We start from the raw sequence: 17,145 nt of genomic DNA, 5'->3' as shown, positions 1-17,145 counted from the left end.
AGATAACTGGAAATTTATAAACTGGATAATTGATGAAATGAATGGATTAAAGCTAATTTTAGGTGTGAGCTCCCATTAGTATTACATCTTCTTAAAAGACTCCTTAGCTTTTAGATACTTATTAAACTATTTAGCTGGGAAATGATAATATAGCTGAGATTTGTCTTACAGAGTGGGAGTAAGTGAATGGGGTGCAAATGAAGCAAGAATGCCCACGAGGTTACAGCTGTGAAAGTTACATAGTGAGTACGTGGGTAATCATTATACATTTCTGGTGACTTTATCAGCTCTTTGAAATTCTCCATAATAGATATATTTTTTAAGAGTGGGGCAAGTAGTCAGACAGCCCTAGGTTCAAATAGCAGCCCCATGTCTCCTCTCCTTAACTGTATATCCTTGAAAAATTCATTTCACTTCTCTGAGCTTCCATTTCCTTACCAATAAACAGGGATAATCTCCCCTCATTAGTTTCCCATGATGCTATGAGAACCAAGCCAAATGAGTTCACAAATGCAAAAGCATTTGATAAACCACAAAGGGCTACCCACTGTTTTTGTCACCATCAGTACTGACCTTGAAAATAATTTCGATCTGTTGGCACCTGCTGCCCCGTTAGTAACAGTATCTCTTCACAGTCGGTCTGCTCCCATGAGAAATTAAGTGCGATGGGCTCAGAGAGTTGTTTGACCTGGAATCAAGGGTCTGAAGATTATTTTTTAAACCTCATCTTTTGTCTATACCTCAAATCCAAGTGGGGAGAACTTCTGCTTTTGGTCAACATGGAGTAAGAGAGACTGTATTTACTCTCATCCATATGATACATATATGTTTTCATATGTAGTATATGTGTCATATGTATATAATGATTTTCATATGTATAAGTGTTGGTTTTCAAGAGGTGTGAAAAACAGACACAGTGAGTCCCATGATTTCCCAGCTGACTGCCTTGAAAGAGTTTTCAGACAAAAAAGGATTAAAAGACATTATGATTAGAAAGGGAGTAAAATTGACTTCATCCACAGATGACACCATCATCTATGTAGAAAACCCTACAGACTTTAGAAAAAGAAAAAGCTACTAGAAATGAGTGAGTTTAGCAAAAATGTAGGGTACAAGATCAATAATACAAAGGTCAATAGTATCTCTATATACTATCAGTGAAATATCAGAAATTAAAATTATAAAAAGATATCACTTCCAATAGCCTCAAAAACATAAAATATTTAGGGATGCATCCGAAAAAGCTGTGAAATACCTATATACTGATAATTGTAAAACCTTGCTAAGCGATGTTAAAGAAGATCCAAATAAACAGATTACCACAATCATTATGGCAGACGGCTTGGTATGAAGATGGCAATTCTCCCCAGACTGATGGACAGACTCAGTGCTATCCCAATCAGAATCCCAGCAAAATTTTTTAAGTAAATTAACAAACTCATTCTAAAATTCATATGAAAATACAAAGAGTCTAGATTAACCAAAACAACCTTTAAAAAGCAGAACAAAGTGGGATGACTTCCACTATCCGATTTCAAGACTTACTATAAATTTATACTAATCAAAACAGTAGTATTGGCACAAAGACAGACATATAGATCAATGGTACAGAATAAAGTCCAAAGATGTCAACAATTATATGATTTTTAATATAGGTGCAAAGGGTATTTGGTCAAGAAGGCTAGTCTTTTCTACAAATGGTGCCAGAATTAGATATGCATGAGCAAATGAAACGATATTCTTGAGTCCACACTGTGTCACAAACAAGGATTCGTTCTAAATGAACCACCAACCTCAATGTGCAATCTAAATCTATAAAATTTCTAGAAGAAAACAGGAAGAAACCTTTGTGACCTTGGGTCAGGGAAAGATTCCTTAGATCCAACACCACCAGCACAAAGATAAAAGAACAAAACAGGATGCTGACTGTAGGTAGGGGTCGCTCTGCTGGCAAAATAATCACTTGGAGAAAAAACAAAGCCTTTCATGAAAATTCCTATGTAAAATCTTTACAGCTCTCTAAAGAAAGCTAGATTCATGTGGGTTTTCTGTTATTCCTTAGAAGCTGAAAGGCCATATTTGAAAAACATAGTTGCTTTTAGTTCCTTGTTTTAGACCTAAATCCAGAACTTGTCTTTTTGTCTCGTGTTTTGTTTAGTTTTTAGCATTTATCACCACCAAACCTCCTTCTCCATCCTCCTCAGAATTCTTTCTCTGCCTTTTGATAATTAATAACTATTGTTCAGGCTTTGACAACTTCCTCTTATTTCTAGTATTCCTGTTCCAACCATTTTTACATAAGACAAGGTACAGAGTCTCTTTAGGTCTCAGAGGAAAACAAAGCGATGCTGCACCTGATCTCTAAAGGCGTTTTCAGCTGTGATGCACTCCTATTCTCTGATTTCCAGGAAGAATGAATCGGCAATAAGAGCATGAATTAGAACTAGTGTTATAGTCAACAAAGTACCTCTACAATTCTACTACACACACGCACATGCAATGTTTTTCCCCTCTACTCCCAGATTGTAACCACAAATAGGAGTGACCGCTGGCTATTACCCAGATCATTAATTCACTTAAACACAGGCATGCTGGAATGAAGCCACAATGGACTTAGATCTGGAACATCTTGTTAAATAGCCAATCATAAGTGCACTTAGTTCCTGCCTTCATTCATTCGTTAAACTAGTATTTCCTAAGCACTTATAATGCCCAGGTGCTCTGATTAGTAAAGATTCAGTGCTCACACTCTGGCAAATGACATCCAGAGAATGCTTCTCCCGGAAGTGCATTTACACACGTGTCCCTTCTGCCTGCAATGGTCTTGCTCTTCTCCCTTCCCCTGGCCCACGACTCTTTATTTCTTGCACCCCTCTATTCTTTTCCTTCTTCACCCTTAAGATCATCAATGTCCATGTTATTCAGCACTGCGTTCTCAGCATATTTGGCACAGTCCCAGGAGAGAACAGATGCTTAGTCAACACATACAAACTAATGGAATGAAGAAACAGATCAAGGGGGCATAAACATATGGAGAGACAAAGAACTGAAAAGTCCCCTATAAATACTGGGGAAGTAAAGACTTCAGTAGGTGAAGGATGAAGACAGTAGGAAGCAGGTGTCTCTTCTTCGGCCCACGATGTTATAAATAGTCTCCTAACTGGTCTCAAGACTTCTGGTCTCTTCACCTTGACAGGCTGAGTTATTGTGCTATAAAGTCAGCTTACAACACACCATGTAATGTCTCCAAAATGCAATGGACTCCCTAAGGAAAAATAGCCAAATTCTCCAGCATGGTGCCACCCTCTCTCTGCAAATAACCTGGCTTTCCACCATCTTTCTGTATCTGTTTCCCCTCTAAATCTTCCCATTTACTTCATGAACAAGTCATGATGACCTCCACCCCACTGACCAGACATATCCTGCTCTTTCTGACTTCCACACCGCATCCTTTCCTCCATCTTTCCTCTGCTGAAGCTCTCATCTGATTCCAGTGTAACGCCAATGCCCTCTGCTCTGTGGAAGCTTGCCTGGTGAGCCACACTTCCTCCCCTGGATGCATCTCTCCCCCTCAACTTCCACTCCACCTGCCTTCATTTCCTTGTCGTGCAGAAGTTATTCTTCTTTTTTTTTAATCTTATTTATTTATTTATTGAGAGAGAGAAAGAGAGAGTGAGAGAGAGAGAGAGAGAGAATAAGCATGAAAGGGGGAGGGGCAGAGAGAGGAAGAGAGAGATAATCCTGAGCAGGTTCTACACTGTCAGCTCAGAGCCCAATGTAGGGCTCGAACCTATGAATCATGAGATCATGACCTGAGCTGAAATAGAAAGTCGATGCTTAACCAACTGAGTCACCCAGGTGCCCCAGAAGTCATTCTTCTTAACATCATAGTTTATATCTACATATCTCTCTGCAGCTTATGAGCTCTGCTAGGTCAGAAGCAGCCTGGACACTGCTCCTGATGTGGTATAGGTGCTCAGTAAATGCCTGCTGGGTTGCATGTCCCCATGTGTCCCCACAGGACATCCATTTCTACTGTCCCTTGCTTCCTATAGTGGATCACTAGGAGAGCACTGATATTGTCCTCTCAAAAACCAGACTGCAGCCTTCTCTCCAACACTCATAATTTATTCACTGAATATTTACTGAGCACGCACCATATTTTAGCCACTTTTCCATGCACTGGGAATAAAAAAAAAAATCCTTGCCTTGACGGTGCTAATACTTAAGGGAATAGGAGACAAATAATAAATAAGTTAGTATAATATGAAGTACATCAAGTGGTGAAAATATTATGAAGAAATATAAGGCACAAAGGGGGACAGAGACTACACTGCATGCTGGAGGGCATGGGTTCTGGCAAAGTCTCTAATAGAAGGTGACTTTGGAGCAAAGACTCAAAGGAAATAAAAGAGTGAGTAGGCAGATGTCAGAGTGTGGGGCATTCCAGGCAGAGGGAACATTAGCACCACCAGAGGCGGCAGCAGTGCTAACCATCCAGGTTAGAGAAACTCATCATTGGGGTGCCTGGGTGGCTAAGTCAGTTGAGCATCTGACTTTGGCTAAGGTCATGATCTCACAGTTCATAGGTTTGAGCCCCATGTCAGGTTCTGTGCTGACAGTTCAGAGCCTGGAGCTTGCTTCAGATTCTGTGCCTCCTTCTCTGCCCCTCCCCTGCTCCCATTCTCTCTAAAAGTAAATTGAAAAAATAAATAAAAATAAACAAAAATTAAAAACTTAAAAAAACAAAAGCAAAAACAAATGATCATCTGCCCCAGAATGACATGTTTGAGGATCAAGGCTAAGGCCAGTGTGGCTACAACACTGTGTACTTTGCGGGACAGTGGGAGCAGACAAGATATGATGGGTATGAGGGCGTGTAGAGCCTGAAAGGTTCTTTAAGGACCTTCACTCTGTGTAAGACAGGAAGCCATTGGAAGATTGAACAACAAAATGAGATCAACTGGCATGTACTTTAAAAATGTAGTTAGTTGCAGTGTTGGAGGAAGTGGGAGGGAACCAAAACCAGAAGCAGACAGGGACCCCTTGGTATCATAATCTAGACAACAAATGATAGGGTTTCAGGGGGGAGGGCTGGCTATCGTGGATAAGAGGTGGACAAATTCTGGATGTGTTTCGAAAGCACTTGTGGACAAACTAAATGTGGAAATAAGACAAAGAGAGGATATACAGAAAAGGTAGTTAGGATTTTTGGTCTGACCAACTAGATAGAAGGAAGTTTTCTTCCAGCTTTATTGAAATACAATTGTCATAGAATATTGTGTAAGTTTAAGGTGTACCCCATGATGATGATTTGGTACACATTACCTATTGAGAAGGATTGCCATGATAGGATCACCTCCATCACCTCCCATAATTACTTTTGTGTGTAGTGAGAACGTTTGAGACCTACTCTCTCAGCGACTTTCAAGTATCCGATACGATATTGTTAATTATAGTTGCCAAAATGTCCACTGCATCCCCAGAACTTCCTCATCTTGTAACTGAAACTTTGTATACTTTCACCAACATCTCCCCATTTCTCCCAGCCCCAGCCCCTGGCAGCCACTTAGCATACTGCCCTCAAAAATCTACCTATGTTGTCACAAGTGGCAGAATTTCATTCTTTCTCATGGTTGAATAATCTTCCATTCTGTATAAACATATGTATTTAATACACATATCACATCATCTTTCTCTATTCATCTGTAAATGGGCATTTAGGTTGGTTCTATGCCTTTGCTATTGTAAATCATGCTGTAATGAACATGGACATGCAGATATCTCTTCAAGAACTTGATTTCACTTCCTTTGGATCAATATTCAGAAGAGGAGGTGCTGGATTATATGGTAATTCTATGTATCATTTTTTGAGGAACTTCGACACTGTCTTCCATAGTGGCTGTACCAATTTAATTCCTGCCCACAACATACAAGTGTTCCTTTTTTTCCACATCCTTGCCAACACTTCCTGCTCCCTTTTTTTGCTTTGTTTTGTTTTATTTTTAATAGTACTAACCATTCTAATGAGTGCACAGTGGTATCTTACTGTGTAAGACTATGGAAGAAATTGATCTTATGTAAGAATAAGGGGGATTCAGGAGCTCAGTTGTGGGAAGCTAACTCTGACATTTTTGTCATCCAGGCAAGATGTCAAATTGAGAGTTAGGAAGAACACTCTGGACTTCACTGAAGGAGTCAGAGCCAAAAACATAAATTCAGAACATGTCAACACCATAATAGCATTTCAATTGTTGAGCAAAATGACATGTGGACACACAACTGACCATCAGTTTTAACAATGAAGAAGCTGGTGATCTGGACAAGAAAAGTTTTTGTGAGTGATGGAGTGAAAGCGTGATTGGGGGAAAGTTCTAGAGAGAAGGAGAGGAGTGGAGCTCATGGCAGAATGTAGACCGGCTGCCATTTGTCTTTGTGTACTGTAGCAATCTCAGTCTGCACCTGCAGACCACGGTTATATCCAGTTAAATGTGTCCCAGTCTGGATGATAAATTACATAACAATTCCAAGTACACACAACTCTGTCTAGGTATCTATCAATATACTCAACCTATTTGTCCATATAACAGTGCACCCCTTCCTGTCTGACTTTCAGGATGTCACATGGCTCTCAGTCCAAAGAGCCAAGGCCTGGAGGACTCTCCATAGGATGATCATTTTTAGTGGTGGCTACCTGGTAGAATCAACTGGAATCTAGGGCCTTACCCTCAATAATTTTCGTTTGTTCCACCTGAAATAAAGCCTGAGCCTGTTTTTCCTCCATGGGATTCTAATGTGTGGCCAAGTTTGAGAGTCACTGCCCTGATTAATGAAGAAGCAAGCAGTGAGTGAGTCTGATGAGGTTATCATACACCACTCTTTAGAAATCTGTCCAGAAACCTCTTTCCTGCTCATCCTCTTCTCATCCTCTAGTTCATATGGTCATTCTCTCTACCTTGTGCTATTGACATTGCTCTTCAGGTAATTTCTCTGCCCCTGAGCTAACCATCTCCAGTCCATTTACTCTCATATGAACAACTTATTCCTCTCAACTGACTGCACTTCCTTTAGACATCAGATGTCATTTGACTGACTTGAGGTTAATGTTCAAATTTCTTAAAATGTCATCCAGAGTCACATCAGTGCTCAAGAGTTGCACTGTGAATGAAGAAGGAGCAGACGGGCTCAGACCACCAGGGTAAACAAAGGCATGAACAGAGGATGAGTGACAGAACCAAGCAGCATGGGCTTGAATGGGGGGCTTTTAAAGTCCCACCAGAGCTTTAGGAAATCTATGATAGTAAGGAATTTCTCACTTGACACAAATTCTGAAGCATATTTTGCTCATGTAAACCTAACCTGGATATGAGCTGGGGTACAGGGAAGAGGGAAAAGTTGGGAGTGAGATCCCTCCCTCATCTCTCATTCATCCTCACCCTGTCATTTCCTATATCCCAGTCCCACTGAGAAATTACACTTGTTCCCCCGAACAAGCCATACTCTCTCATCTCCAGACTTTAGCACATATTATGTCCTCCACCTGGATTGCTCTTTGTCTCCCTTCTGCAACTAGCTAATTCATACTTAGATCTTGGCTACATGAAAAATCCCACTGACAAGGTTCCCTGACACCTGTCACTCCCTTCCCAACCACCTCCACTGAGTCCGGATCAAGGGCCTTTTCTGCACCATCCCTGACCCCAACAATGGTCACTGTACATGTCTATCTTCTCGACTAGACTGAAGGGACCACATCTATCAGTTCCAGGCTTAATAACTCTTTGTTGAATAAACACTCCTATGAAATAAATCTAAAGGGTTAGCAGAAATACCTAATATAAGCCCCAAAAATCACAGGTGCAGAACTCTCCTTTGGCATGTGGAGCCCCAAGGATGCCACACCAAACCTGGGCCATGTTTTGCCTGACCCCACAGGTGGACATGTGCTTCACTCTGGCCCTGGTACCTGCAACGTATGATTCATGCTGAAAGCACATCTGAAACTCTCATCTTTATAGCTCTTTTCTGAGAAAATTACCCAATCTGGCAGTCCTTCTGGCCCCACTCAACAGATCACAATAAGCCAGGCCAGATGGGAGGGGGGAATGAACTCCACCATCAAATTGTCCAATGCCTGAAAAATGTTGGCTTTGGAATGATGCAGGCCCTCTCTTGTGCATTGCCTAGAAATGGAGAAGGTGTGCTCTGCCAGCCCAAGGCAGTGAGGTCTCTGTGTTCCTGGCTGAGGCCCCCAAGCCAGCTCTGTCTCCACAGCAGAGCTCCCTGCCAGGTGGGGCGTCACAGCTGTGGAATCAGAGAAGTTGAGCAAGAAGAGAAAGAAGTTTCCAACTCAGTGAAAGAGCTCTTGGAGAGTAGGCTTGGGGAGAGTGGGAGTCCAGAGTGAGGCTAAGAATCATGAACTAAAGTCCACGTGGCAAGAACTAAGGATCCTAGCTACAGCAATATCTAGAGGGAAGTGAATGAGCAAAAGTCAGGGAGGAAAACCAGCATGGTACAAACACACAAGGAGTTCTGGGGCTTCCGTATAGCCTGGTGTTTGTTGCAGAACTTTCTATGGAGTCGGGTTGTGTATTAATTTATTCACCAGGCATTTATGGGGCCTTTGTACTTAACCCTCTTGATGTGACAATGATCCTTGCTTCTATTATTATTGCCATTTTAGAAATGAGGAAATTAAACTTCAGTGAGGCTCACAAGTGATCAAAGTGGGCTGCATGCCCAGGACTTGTCTGATCCAAAGCCCCTGTTCTGGCTTGGAGCCCATCCCAAACCCCCTCATGGGCTGAGCGACCCTAGGCAAAGGCATTCTCTCTTACCTCATCTGTAACATGAGGATGCTGTAACCACAGATGTAATCTGTATGAAATGATTTTGTCAACCATAAGGCATTATGCAAATCTGAGTTGCATGTATTTGTTTATTTGTCTGCTTATTTCTTTATATTTTTTCATTCTCAGTGAAGCCTACATACAACCACACACAGTAAAATAACACTGTACAGTAACCTGAATACCGGTGCAGATGTACAAAAGAGATTAATTTCTCCGCCTGATAAATCTTCATGGAGAAAGACTTTGCAGGCACAAATAAAACCCAAGGAATCCAATCTCACATTCATAAAGTCATTCATTCAACAAACCCTTCCTAAGCCCCTGCACTGGGCCAAACCTGAGGGCAGCATATAAATCATGAATAAAACACAGTCCCTACCCTCCAGGATCCCAGAGCCTAGGAGAGAAAACAGAGTAATAAACAGGCCACTTTACAAGAGTGCCCAGCACGACAGGAAAGAAAAACAGAACAGATTGCAAGTTTGTGGAGTGACAGAAGGGGACCTAACCCAAGAAAGCACTCCTGGAGGCAGAAACTTGTGATTTTTTTTTTCTCGGAAGAATGGACTGGATTCTGGGGGTCAAAGAAGAGTGGGAAGGAGTGGGTGTGTGAGTTGGCAGTTCTGTGGAACTGCAGCTAACTGGCCTGGCTAAAGCTTAAAGCTGCTGGGGAGACTGGGCTATGGAGGATGAAGCTCAGCTAAAAGAATTCTCCTTCTCTGCTCACGAGTGTCCCCATCCCAGAGCCCAGTGAGAGGGAGCCTTTGAGGGCCCTGTGCCTCACTCTCGGGCTGCTCCTACAGGTAGGCCTTAGCGACCCCTTACCTACTCCATGTCTCACTTCCCTTCCAAGCAACGACGAGCTGCCCAAAGCTGTTCTACATTATGCCCATTCCCCCTTAGCTAAATGCTTCAAACCCTAAGTTAGACCATCCCACCTTCAAAGCCTGGCATGGCCACTTACTCACAGCACAAACTGGGCAAATAATTAATTAATCTTCTTGTGCCTGTTTCCTCATCTATAGAAAGGGGTGACAGCATCCACTGCAAAAGATTTGTGTTAAAATTAAATGAGATAATACAGGGGCACCTGAGTGGCTCAGTTGGTTAAGTGTCCATCTTCAGCTCAGGTCATGATCTCAGGATTCGTGGGTTCGAGCCCCACATCGGGCTCTGTGCTGACAGCTCAGAGCCTGGAGCCTGCTTCGGATTCTGTGTTTCCCTTCCTCTCTTCCTCTCCCCCACTCTCTCAAAATAAATATTAAAAATTTTAAATAAAAATGAGATAATACATACAAAGAATGGAGAGCAGGGCCTCACACCAGCAATGATTCAGTGTTAACTATCATTATGATAATTACCCGAAGTGTCAACTTCTACAATTCCAGCCACTTCATTTTTAACTTCAATAATTTCCAGGGCCTGGGGAAATATGCCTGAAGAGTGAAAATGAGAGGAAAACACAAGAATCATTGATTAACATGGGGAAAGAACACAAAAACCCACACCATAAAGTCTCACACAGCCTCTACGGTAGAGTTTCAAGTTTGACGTCCAGTTTCCTGGCAGCCAAAGCAAAAAGGAGAACCAATGTATAATTACTTTCCCAGAACAGAATTTCTAAAAGGATTTCTCCCTCCAGCCTCACACAGGAGGCGCTAGGTGAGGCAGCGCACAGTATTCATGGAGGTGCGTGCACCAGTCTGCTCGGGCAGCAGCAACAAAGCACCACAGACTGGGCGGGCTTAAACAACAGAAACTTATTCTCTCACAGAATATTCTCTTATTCTGGAGAGCCTTATTCTGGAGGCCGGAAGTCAGAGAGGAAGGTGTCAGCAGGATTGTTTTTTCTGAGCGCTTTCTCCTTGGCTTCTGTAGATGGCCTCCTCTCTGTGTCTTCATGTGGTCTTCCCTCATGTGTGTGTGTGTGTGTGTGTGTGTGTGTGTGTGTGTGTGTGTGTGTGCCCTAATCTCTTCTTATCAGGACAGCAGTCATACTGGATTATAGCCTACCTGTAGGACCTCATTTCACCTTAATTACCTCCCTAATGGCCTATCTCCAAAGACAGCTACATTCTGAGGTTCTGGAGGCTAGGACTTCAACACAGGAACTGTAAGAGGACACAATGAATCCTGTAACTGTGTGCCTGCATCAAAGGCAATGAAGACATGACCTCACTGGATTGTGCAAGATAACTTGAGGATGCTTCCAGTGCATGCCTGATGGCTCAGCTTGATTCCAGGAGAGAACCCAGAGAGGAAAACAAGTCATTTACATTCCAAAGATCTCTTGGGAAGATCACATCCCTCAGGCACTGCTGGGAGGTGAAGATAGGGCAGGAGAAATGGAGCCCCTGCTTCTCACTCTGAGTCTTGGATATTGGTAAAGGCTCTCAAAGGTAGTATTATTCTGAGCTGTGTTGCTCTAACAGAGGTGTATGGCTAAGACAAAACAGGGAAAGCAGTTAAGAAAGGGCTGTAAGTATGCAGGTCAAGGATGCCGAGCTAAAACTGGCTTCACAGAGGCCATGGTTAAGAACAGGGGATCTGCAGCCCAACTGTGCCAATTCAAAGTCCCGTTCTACCATTTACCATTTGCGGGATCAATTATCAAGCTCCTTTGTTCCTTGGTTTCCCCATTTGTAACATGGGAATAATAAGAGCACCTAATCCCACAGAGTTGGTATGTGGGTCAAATGAGAGTAGAGTGCTCACCCCCACAAGAGATACAGGGGCGGTGGGCAGGTGGGGATCCAGGAAGGCTTTCCAGTAAAGATTACCTTTGAGCTACCTCAAATGAAGGAGAAGGAATTGGTCAAAGGTATTTGAAAAGAGAGGAAGTTTCCGCCTTAAGGAACAGCCTGACAGAGACACCGATGTCCTGTTCAGAAAGTCACTGAGAGCCCCTACAAGTACGCCCTCCTCCCCTTTCAAGCACAAGTTAGGACAGCATTGCCCCGCCTCTTTGAAGTTAGGTGCGGCTTGGGACTGGCTTTGGCTGATGAAATGTGAGTAGAAGTATCTGCTATCATTTCTATAAGCCACATATGTAATTTAAAATTTTCTAGTAACCACACTTAAAAAAAAAGCAAAATGGAGATGAAATTAATTTTAATATATTAAATATTCTAGGTTCATATATTCAAAACAAGATCATTTCATCACATACTCAATATGAAAATTACTAATGAGACATAGTATATTCTTTTCCACACTAAGTGTGTTATGCTCTAGGTGTGTATTTTACACTGGCAGAACATCTCAGTTTGGGCTAGCCCCGTTTCAAGGGCCCAGTGGGCCTTCAGTGACTGGTGGCTCCTGGTGGGGCAATGCTGGTGTAGCTGGTAGAGGCTACATGACCCGTGGCTAGTGAGTGAGAGCACAGGGCAGGGGCCCAGCCAACACTCAATGAACACGTAGCAAAACCAGGACGTAAGTCAATGTTTCCATAAGCCATGGAGATTTTGTTTGTTACTCCAGCACAATTTCTCCTAACTGGCATGAGCTTCAGGTTGCTAGCATATAAAGGAAACCAAGAAAAAGACTGGAAAGAGGCAGGAGTCAGTTAAAGAGAGGGCTTTATGAGATACTCAGGTGTTTGGATTTTATTCTGAAGGAAAGTGTATGGATCTATGACCCTGTTCAGATTTAACAAGCCACCCTGGAGGCAGGGATAGCAAAGAAGAGGGCTGGGGCAATACCCCCGCAATGAAACCTGGTGCAGGGACCCCGCAAAGGTCCAACAGAAAGACAGACATGCTGTTCTCCGTTGACCTGCGTCCAGAGCCATTTGTCTGACCCCACAGAGAAGGGGAGTTTTGTGGCCCCATCGGTGAGGGAACTATCAGCCTGGCCTCGTGCAATCTGCCGTGCCTTCAGTTTCATCTTGTAGCTGTTGGCTGTGAGGAATTATTCCACAGATCCATCACGGTAGAAGGCTTTGCCCCAATGAAGTATTTTGGATCCATTTCAAGATCATTTTCACATTTCAAGGAAATTTTCCTCCTGTTTTTCTTCCAGCCCAGGCCAGACTTCAAAACCTCCAGCTTTTCAAAGCACTGCAGCTGGGGTGGGGATTTTCCCTTCTATATTTTTTTCCTCCACAAATGATATGCCATAAAAAAAAAAAAGAGAGAGACAAAGAGGAAAAACCAGTGATTGTTTGGATAATTCCGCACCATCCACAGAGAGGAGACCCAGGACTGGGGTGGATAGGGAAAGTCATGCAAATGGATCATGTGAAGTCACCACATCAACATCCGTTCCGTGTATCTGACCTACTGTATTCTGAGAATTCCAGCTGTTTATCTTTTTAAGCACAAGGGGAGGATACACCATTTGAGCCTGCATTACCATAAAAGAGCTCTTTGGAAACATGTTGGCAAAATGACAGTGATAGCCAGGAGAGAGGTTTGTTCAAAACTGACTTTGAAGAGTAAGAGGTACAAACTTCCAGTTACATTATAATAACATCCAGTAATATTACTTTCAGAAATATTGTAATAACTTTGTACAGGGACAGACTGTCACTACACTTATCGTGGTGAGCATTTTACAAGGTATATAATTGTTGATTCGCTATGTTGCACACCTGAAATTAATACACAATTGTATGCCAAGTACACTTCAACTACAATAGAAAGAAAAAAGAAAAAGTTAAATTACTTTAAGCCTTCTCTTTAAGATTGCTGTACAGAACAATTTCTTTCACAGTGATTTTCATCTTATTTGATCAGCTTTGGCCGAGAGCAGATCACAGTGATATGGAGGCGGGGCCCTTACAAAGGGGCAAAGACATCAGGAATTATTTAATTGCTATGTAATGAGGCAGAACTCAGACCAAGGTGAAGTTCTACCACTTACTATGTGATCTCAGGCAAATCCAACAACTTTCTGAGCCTTGGATTCCTCATCTGTAAATTGAGGGCAGTGATCCCTACCACCCAGGGTGGTTGTGGGTTTCAGTGGGAAAACTGGCATGTTAACTGATGTTCCATAAACCTCGCTTATGTATCCGAATAAAGAAGTACGTGAACTTGGAGCCAATAAACATAGGATAAAGACCCACTTCTGGCATCTCCTGATCATGTGGCCTTGGACACATGTCATTTGTCTATATTCTACAGAATAGGGAAACAGTACTTTCCCAAATTAAACAGCATGATATACTTGATATCCAACTTAGTCTTTATTCTCTAGAAAGCAGTCTGAAGTGCTGCCTTGTGTTGGGAGTTGTAAGCTAAGTGAGACCAATGCAAAGAAGCAAAGCAGAAGTGAGCACAAGAAATATGTAGGGGCACCTGGGTGGCTCAGTTGGTTAAGAGTCCGAGTGTGGCGCAGGTCATGATCTTATGGTTTGTGGGTTTGAGCTCCATGTCAGGCTCTGTGTTGACAGCTCAGAGCCTGGAACCTGCTTTGAATTCTCTGTCTCTCTGCTCCTCACCTCCTCACACTACCCCACCTCACCCCTGTTTCTCTCTCTCTCAAACATTAAAAAATTTTTTTAATTAAAAAAAGAAGTATGTAAATATAACATGTACACTCCCTACTCTTTGTAAGGAGTGGCAAAGAGACATTCATCCTGCAAAGGTATGTTCATTCCTTCAGTAGATAGGACTTTCCATAAGGTTTTCAAGTAGACACGGCCACTCAGCACTCCTCAGAAGGAGGAGAAGACAGAAAATATCTGCTTTGCTCCTCCTGGTCTCCCCGTCCCATTGTTCAAGGTTGACCCCATGGAGAGCTAGCTTCCCACACCTGAGTGGTATCACTTGGTCCCCGAAGAGCTGATCAGGAAGCATTTCACATATCTCAGTGGAAAGGTGGCTCCGTGTGGTCCAGGCAAGCCCAGGCCCTGTGAGTCCAGAGAGCTCACAGAGCCTGGTCACCCCAGTGGCCTCAGAACCCCCTGTGCTGTGCTCACTCCTTGTGCAGGGGAGGAAGTAGCATCAATAGCACAGACCAGGAGCAAGATTCTGATTTTTAAAAGATGCTTTAAAATGTGACCTGTCCATTTTAGAAACAGGGAATCGGAGACCCAGCAAGGGAAACAGACTTCCCCAAGTCACACAGCTGCTGGCGAAGTCCCTCAGACCCGTGCTCCTCAGATTCTAATACATTTGTCAATCTACTTGCCAGTCTTGTTACAAAGGAGATTCTGATCCAGGATGTCAGAGCTGAGATGGAGGTCTGTGGACCACTTTTTGAACAGCAAGGCTTTCAACCCCCAAGGTCCCCTTGGAAATCCAGACTAAGCAGCAGACAAAATGAGACTTGGCATACTTCTTTCTTTCATCTCCCACCTCAGTTCAGATTTGGCCTCTTTCACCATCACTTGGACCTGATTCCATCCTGCTTCTGAACTTCTGCTGACTTTGCCTCTTATTTTCTCAGTGCTGTCCTCACTGCCTGGGCCTCACAAGATGACTTAATGTTTCTCTCTTCTTTCTTGGCTAAGCTTTCGGCTACCCAGGACAGTCCCACTTAAGCATATCACTATGCCGCCTCAAGCTGCTTTGAGTAAACGCTCTCCCTCTACAACTTGGATCCTCCAGCCCCAGGCAACTCCTCGGGGCCAGTGCCTCCAATAGAGGCCACCAGCTTCTGTTGTATGAAAGCCAGGCTGCAGGGATTCCAAATCCTTCCTGCACTTTCCGCTATACCATCCAGCCTTAACTGAAGGGGATTAGTGGGGCATGAAAATATTTTTGTGCTGGAAAGCGTGCTTGGTTCCAAAAAAACAAAGCTTATGGCCAAACAGGAATACTCTGGTTTCCTAAAAATCACAACCAAAATAGACTTCCTTTCCTGTTTACCCTACGTATGAATCGGATTATGCTCCAGAGTGACTGATTTGCTGAATGAATAACTCTAAGCCGATCCAAAATATTTATTAGAGCCTACAGTCTTCACCAGCATAGCATAGAGAACAAAATGGCCTAGAGGTCATCAGCAAAGGCGAAACCCAGTCCTTATAGGGTTGGCCTAAGGGTTAAATTTTTCCCACCACATAGTAAGCACCTGGCAAATGTTAGCCAGCATTAACTCCTCCCCTTTAACTCCCACTCAACAAAGTGTATTGGAATGCAGTAAATGAGAGCAAAAGGAGAAAACAAGTCTTAATAAATTTGAGAAGATTAAAAGTCATAAGAAGCATGGTTTTCGACCACAATAGAATATGTTATGGATACAGCAGGTAAGCATTTGGGCTAATTTTATCAGGAACCGAGTGTTTTAGTATGTGAGAAAAAAAGATATGAGTATCGATACACTAAGGTTAAATTAAACTCTAACGTAGTACATTTGGATTGGAAATGATTAGCTCAATCCTGTGATTTTTTTCAAGGTAAAATTCTCTGTTATGTCCACTAAAAGGGGCTAGAAGCAAACAACCTCACAGCAGTGAGCATCCATGGCACCCCAAATTGTGGCTTATACACAGCCCTCCCCTCCAAAACAAATAGGGATTCCTCCAAGAAATGGCTGATGTTTAAGACCTGGAGCAAAAACTTTCCAGGGGCTTCTTGTACCAGAAAGTAGGAAGCTATCAAGGACCACTGATGGTTTAATAAAAGGACTCAGGCCAATAAAGGTTGGCTGCAATGTACTGAAACATACTGCATTTAAAAATCCACATGTTCATTACAATATTCAACAGGAAAATCAATAAATAACTTCAACATTCTCCATGCTCACCATTAGCGGTCACTAGGCACCAACTCCTAACTGAATATTAGCAGTTGAAAAAAAAAAAAAAGCATTTATCCTACCTTTTCTCAAAGAAAAATGTTTTGGGATAATCAGATATTCACAATTTGTGAGCATAATGGGTCCTTACAGAGAAATTCCAGCCCATAAACATGAAGGATGACAGATCAGATAAAGGGCTAGTATCTAAAATCTACAAGGAACTCACCAAACTTCATACCCACAGAACAAATAACCCAGTGAAGAAATGGGCAGAAGACATGAACAGACACTTCTCCAAAGAGGACATCCAGATGGCCTACAGGCACATGAAACAATGCTCAACATCACTCATCATCAGGGAAACACAAATCAAAACCACACTGAGATACCACCTCACACCAGTCAGAGTGGCTAAAATGAATGTATCAAGAGACTACAGATGCTGGCGAGGGTGTGGAGAGACGGGCACCCTCCTACACTGTTGGTGGGAATGTAAACTGATGCAGCCGCTCTGGAAAACAGTGTGGAGGTTCCTCAAAAAACTATCCATAGAACTCCCTTATGACCCAGCAATAGCACTGCTAGGGATTTACCCAAGAGAGAC

At 42.8% G+C, this 17,145-nt stretch overlaps 1 long non-coding RNA gene across 1 annotated transcript in view; it reads right to left on the bottom strand.

The window, feature by feature from the left end:
* Positions 1–579: 579 nt before the first annotated feature.
* LOC115299478 overlaps positions 580–17,145 on the bottom strand; it is a 25,922-nt gene continuing 9,356 nt past the window's right edge. The window contains exons 3-4 of the long non-coding RNA XR_003912196.1: positions 10,214–10,288; positions 580–688 (exon numbers count right to left, since the gene is read on the bottom strand). This is a non-coding gene — a long non-coding RNA (uncharacterized LOC115299478). The remainder of the gene's footprint in view (positions 689–10,213; positions 10,289–17,145) is intronic.

The sequence above is a fragment of the Suricata suricatta genome, chromosome 8 (genome assembly GCF_006229205.1).
Source record: "Suricata suricatta isolate VVHF042 chromosome 8, meerkat_22Aug2017_6uvM2_HiC, whole genome shotgun sequence".
Lineage (NCBI taxonomy): Eukaryota > Metazoa > Chordata > Mammalia > Carnivora > Herpestidae > Suricata > Suricata suricatta.
Note: the sequence above shows the minus strand (reverse complement) of the source record. Positions and strands in the feature narration are given on the sequence as shown.